Below are 6,702 nucleotides of genomic sequence, written 5' to 3' on the forward strand. Positions count from 1 at the left end.
ATGGGATTCAATAAGAATTCATGCATGGGAAAATTAAAAGTAGAGTATAAGAATTATAATAATTCTAGGATAAAAAAATATAAATGGATGGACTGGATTCAATACAATATAAATCAGATAAAATAATCAAGAGTTAATATGAATAGGATAAAAAAATAAAAATGGATGGACTTTTTGAATTTTATTGTATATATTTTTCATTCAATATTTCAGATGTTTCTTAGCTATCCTTTATCAAATAATCAAGAGTTAAAACCTAATTTATCTATGTAATATTAGATTTTTTGTTTGCATACAAAACAACAAAAACAAAACCTAATGCCACATAGTAAGCCAAAAAGGGGAAAATGAAAGACTATCATTGTAAAGCCAAAAAGAAGGAAATAAAATATTATGATTGTAAAATGTAAAACGGAGGAAATTAACTTAGAATTCAAAGAATTCAAAGAACTATTTACTGACTTGCAAATTTATGAATCGATAAACCTCTTCTATATAAATGCAGAGGAAATAATTTCCATTCTCAACTTCAAAATATCTATGGAAGAATTCTTAGAAAACCCATCTTTCTCTTCTTCTCCTCTTCTCCTTCCATGTTGGGAAAATTACAGTAAATTAAAGTGTAGAAGGTCATTTCGAAGAATGAAAGATTGTAGGCCATATAGAAACTAAAAATAATATGCGCATATCAATAAGATGATATAGAAAAGAAAAGGAGGCAAATGACACACTAGAGAAATTGGATGTATGGAGCAAAATAAATAGGTGAATGGTTAAATGGAAATCACCCAAAGTGGATAGTGGGTAGGTAGAGGTAATTAATGAATAAATAGTTTAATAATCTTGGTACAATTTTTTTTCCAAAAAGTCATCCAATGGTTAAGAAAGGTAGGTAAGTGAAAAATTATTTTATTTTCAAAACCAATAAATAGTTTCAGTTTTCAAATTTAAGTTGTTTCTATAATTTTCCACTAAACTTATGCCAGGTGGCAAATTAGTGATCCTATGGTTATCTTGCATAATTAAGGTTAATTTTGGCATATTTTTTTCCAAAAAGTCATCAAATGGTTAGGAAGGGTGAGTAAAAGAATTTTTTTTTTAAATTTTAAAAGTGAATCAATAGTTTCAATTTTCAAAAAGTCATTTCTATAATTTTCCACTAAACTTATGCCTTTGTGGAAAATCAATTATCTGATGGTTATCTTGGATAGGTAAGGATAATTTTAATATTGTTTTTCCCAAAAATCCATCTAATGGTTAAGAAGGGTAGGTAAGAGAAATATTATTTTATTTTAAAAGTGAATTAATAGTTTCAATTTTCCAAAAATTGTTAATATAATTTTCCACTAAACTTATGCCCTGTGGCAATTAGTGATAAGATGTTATCTTGGGTAGGTAAGGTTAATTTTAGTATGGTTTTTTCTTAATATGTCGTCTAATGGTGAGGAAGAGTAGGTAAGAGAAATATTATTTTAATTTTAAAGTCAATCAATAGTTTCCATTTTCAACATGTTGTTTCTATAATTTTCCACTAAACTTATGCCCCATGGAAAATTAGTGATCTCATGGTTATCTTGGGGGAAATTGCTATCTAGCCCTTAGCCCTTAAGATGCACCAATGTTAAAGGTTATGCATAAATTATAGTGTTTGAAGGTAACTTATTCATATCTTGGGTGGGTAAGGGTAATTTTGGTATAACTTATTCATATCTTCAATGTTAGAGTTATGCATAAATTATATTGTATGAAGCTAACTTATTATATTTCCGTTAGACTAGCACTATTGCAATCAGTTTTTCTTAACCAATAAGAATTGTGATTTTTAAGTTTCTAAATTGTAGAATTTTTTTCCTTAAATTTAATTGGCTCAAAAATTTGACAGCTTTTTTTGTTTTTGATGAATAGGCATCTCTAATAAAATTATTTAATAGTACACTATCCGCAAAAAAAAAAGGGAGATGTGAGATCACCCCTTAGGAGTCATATGGGTAGCACCCAGACATAGCACTAAAACATAAAAAAAACACAGGCAACCCCTGAAATTAGAAACAAATAAATAAAAACTGATAAGCCACTAAAGAAATAAGAATAGAAAATGGAGGTGGATCACGATCATCCTTAGGATCCCATACATTGAAGCAGGGTCAGGGTTGTTGTCCGAGAGGAACCACCCTTCTTCAGTTGTCCTCTCTTCATTCTCCTTCTCCTTCCTGGTCAGAGAAATGGCCAAAGCAAGCCAGGAGAACCCTTTGGAAGAGCCAAGCCAGGTAAAATCTCTGCTGGTATTCGACCAACTAGAACCACCAGCAGCAAGAAAATCAACACCCGTTGTACCCCACCCGGAAGCAGATCCACGACATGGCGTAGAGGCTGAGCAACACTGATTGAAGTCACTACCACTACAGGACTAGTGGTGAGAAAACTGTGCCCATGGGAGTTGTGAGCGAGGAGCAGAGGAGTTGCAACCGCACCATCGGCCCCGAGGTAGAGAGTGGTCACGAGACAGAGAGCGGTCATGGGAGGTAGAATAATCTAACAACACTCATGCCATGCCACCATACAAGGGGCATTTCCCAAATGGTCCAAGAGCATTTTCAAGTGGGCAACCTTTTTGGCAGCATCACATTATTACAATACATGCTTTAGTAAAAAGAGAGACATGAATATCAATAGAGCTGTGAGAAAATGAATTGATAGCTAAAGAGTGAATGTTGTTGAGACTATGTATTAAAATCATGAATACAGTGGGTAAACATACATACAAATCGGGTATATAGCCCCTCTTCAGTCATTTCTAGACATACCACAAAATTTTCAATCATCTGATATACATCTTTATTGTGTCTATTACCTAATACATATCAAATATGCATGCAGGGATATGACCAACACTAACAGGCCTCAGTATCTTCAAATCACATTACTTCCATCTAAGAACTGTACTCACATTACTTCCATCTAAGAACTGTACTGGCATTACTCCATGAGTTCTTGAAGAAATATTCAGAAAGTGCAAGTTGATTGCAATCGAGACGTCATTCCTTACTTGTAACTGAATATTGATGTTTCAACTTACAAATGCACTTACATAATCAATTTATGATGGTAATAGATTTATTTTTAGAAGGGGGAATTCCTCAGGTTCCATTATATTGTTTTCAAAGAGGTTTCAATTTAACGTGGGCACTCTCATCAATATACAACAACATAAATTCTTAGGAAGGCTTTTCACAAACTAAAAGTAGTAGTGTCTTGCAATGGAGCATCTGTAGAACCCTTAATACAACATTAGAGTTGTTATGCATTTAGAAAGGCTAATGACATTTTACCTACACATATTATTATTGTTGTTCTCTCTTAAAAACCTAATATAAAGAATGACGGTTGTTTCTTGTTCTATATATAATTAACCTCCTTTATCAAGATGTAGATGAAATAATTCCAAGGTTCTCTCCACTTCTTCTTTATGTCCACTTCTTCTTTCTGCACACGAATAGACAAATCTATATTATTATAAATAGATTTTATAATGCAATGATTTTATAATCCAGTGAAAAAAATTGTTAAAAGGAATTTGATGATTTACCTTTGCAGAAATCTTGTCATCCAACTTATTTGATCTTGATCCAATGGAAACACCCATCCTCTTCAAGGATGGTCAGGAAGCACACATGCTCTCAATGCTTTTATATACAGAGAAAACTAACTGGGTGATGCATGAGTATCATCTTGGTACAGATGAAGACGAGAAGGAAGTGGGGTTATACTTTTGACACAACGAACGCGCCTTCCTTTTCAGCCTTCTCAGTACCAAGATGGTATTGATGCATCATCCAATTAGTTTTCCCAGCTTTTGAGTCTTTTGCAGTATACAGAAGCACGATCTTCTTGCATCCTTTTCTTTTTCCAATTAGTTTTCCCAGCTTTTAAGTCTTTTGCAGTATACAGAATCACGATCTTCTTGCATCCTTTTTCTTTCCTGGATGACATTCAATATGAATCAATGCATTACAAGATTAAAAAAAATACAAATAGATGAACGGGATTCAATATAATATGAATCTAATAAAATTCATAAAAACATATAAATTTATAGATCTATTATGGATACATGGTCCTTCTTTGTTCTCCATTTATTTTCTGCTGCTAAACCTTGTCAAACGATTGCATGAAGGATCTGGAAGCACGATGAGTAGAAACAAGGATGAGCTGGAGAATACAATGGTTGAAATGTACATAAAGATAGATTATTGGTGAGATCTAATATAAAATTAAATTTAGATTTAAAATTTGTTATCATTTCTTATGATTACATGATTCTTTAATGGTGAAAAAATTTAGTATATTTATGAATTGATAAAATATTTTTTGAGTGCTATTGTATATATTGTTCATTCAATATTTCAGATCTCTCTCAACAATCTCTCAAACAGTGAAAATCTCAAATTATCTATGTATTAGATTATTTGTTTAGAATTTTTTGTTTGCATATAAAACAAACAAAACCTAATTTCACATAATAAGCCAAAAAAAGGGGGAAAATAAAAGACTATCATTGTAAAGCCAAAAATAAGGAAATGAAAGATTATGATTATAAAGTCTAAAAAGAAGGAAAAGAACTCATTTTGAAGAGTTATTTACTGACCTGCAAATTTATGAGATAATAAACCTCTTTTATCAAAATGTAGAAGAGATCAACTTAAAAACATCTATAGAAAAATCCTTTCAAAACCCATCTTTCTCTTATGCTCCTTTTTGTTGGAAGTGGAGACACTCTGAGAGGGGGGGGGTGAATCAGAGTGTCACAATTTTGACTCAATTTTTTTTTTTGAAAAGGGCTATCTTGATTAGCAACAGGTGGATGACATTAAACACATGAGTTGTAAGTTTACCCAAATATGACAAAACATTGTAAAAACAACACTGTTAACAAAGTATGTAAAATGACCATTCAAATGATAGACAGATAATCTTTGATTTAAGATTTCTGAAAACAAGATGATTTTGCCACTTTTCACAAAACACGCAACATCTAAAAATGATTTGTACACAGTAGAGAGAGAAAGAAAAAATAATAAAAGATCTAAAGTATCAGAGCATGTGAAACAAAATGAGACAAGATTGGACACATAACACCATAATTTTCATGGGTGGAAAACCCTCTTGGGGTAGAAAAACCACTCGATAAAAGATTCCTTGTATTATTTTACACCAACTCAGTACACAAAATTTAGAAGCCACAAGGCCTCAAGGAGCACCAACCCCTCTTCCTTATACAACATCAAAAATTGCCAACTCAAGCTACAATCACTGGTACCTTTATGACTGCACTATGTTCTGCAGTCACAAAACTATCAATGGTTGGAGCGAGTATAATAATATCTCAATCTGATTCCCACTAAAAAAAATTGCAACAATGTCCTTCATATCTCTGTATAGCAGACAGAGAATGATATTTTTAAATTTTAAACACAATCAGAGAGATTTTTAAATTTTAAACACAATCAGAGAGAGTACACTCAATCTCTGGATAATAATAATAACTCCAACCTCAGTGGCATCAAGTACTATGCAAAACAGAGTAATAGTCCAGAACACTATGAAAAACAAAATGTCTGTCAATCTTCTTTTTACTAATTTTCTTATTCAAGTCTCTCTATCTCTCTCTCTCTGTGTTTTTTTCATAAAAGTCCTGTTTCCAAAAACTTATATAATTTCAACGTGTTCTTTAGAACATGATCAAAGAGTGTCTTCAAGAGTAACCCTCGTATATGGTTACCCACACTGGGTTAGGGTTTAATCAATCGACTAACCTGTTCTTTTTAAAGAAAAGAAATTATCCTCTTTGTAACGAAATCAACAAAAACGATTTCATTAAAAAACATAAAACCTTGCAGCTGTAAAATCTTTTTTTTTTTTAATTGAAATTTTCAGAAATAACAGAACGTTGAAAAGTTTCAAAGCAACCAACTAATCTTTGAATTATTTATCATTTATAATTCAAATAATCTCAGATATCTTCCTGAAAACTGCAAGAACGAGAGTATTTTGAAACAATATTACCTGTTCTTTTGAAGAGATGTACCGGAGAATGAAATCCTAAATATCTGCACAAAATCCCATTGAAATCGGCAACTAAGACCACCATTCGACTCGCTTAACCTTGCGGATTGTCATACCAAAAACCCATAACCAGAATCTGACAATATTTTGCCCTGTAACTGCTAGAGTGAAACTCATGGCGGTGGATGTATTAGGGTTTGATAAACTCAGCCGGAGAAAAACTTTTGAAAGAGTTTTAATTTACTTCCAACAAAATACTTTTGTTTTATTTTAACGCTCAAAACATTTTACAAATATATTACAAGTTGCTGATAACAAAATGGCACCCTTTTTGTCACCAAGGACAACTAAGGGTAGCACTTTTTGCATATGCCTGAGCATGAGTTAGATTGCAAGTTTTAAAATGCAATGAGTTTTAATATAGTTTTTTTTCCAAAAAGCCATCCAATTGTTAAAAGGGTAGGTATGAAAAATATTATTTTATTTTAAAAGTGAATTAATAGTTTCAATTTTCAAAAAGTTGTTACTATAATATTCCATTAAGCTTATGCCTCCAGGCAAAATAGTGATCCAATGGTTATCTTGGGTAGGTAAGGGTAATTTTAGTATGATTTTTTCCAAATATGTCATCTAATATTG

The 6,702-nt window shown here is 32.0% G+C and overlaps 1 long non-coding RNA gene across 1 annotated transcript; it reads right to left on the reverse strand.

Moving 5' to 3' along the window:
* Positions 1 to 2,366: 2,366 nt before the first annotated feature.
* LOC131035610 (uncharacterized) lies at positions 2,367 to 6,348 on the reverse strand. The gene is made up of 3 exons (XR_009103983.2): positions 6,064 to 6,348; positions 3,587 to 3,979; positions 2,367 to 3,483 (listed from the first exon to the last, which is right to left on the reverse strand). It is a non-coding gene; the product is annotated as an uncharacterized LOC131035610 (long non-coding RNA).
* Between the last annotated feature and the right edge of the window lie 354 nt (positions 6,349 to 6,702).

Source organism: Cryptomeria japonica, chromosome 3, assembly GCF_030272615.1.
Source record: "Cryptomeria japonica chromosome 3, Sugi_1.0, whole genome shotgun sequence".
Lineage (NCBI taxonomy): Eukaryota > Viridiplantae > Streptophyta > Pinopsida > Cupressales > Cupressaceae > Cryptomeria > Cryptomeria japonica.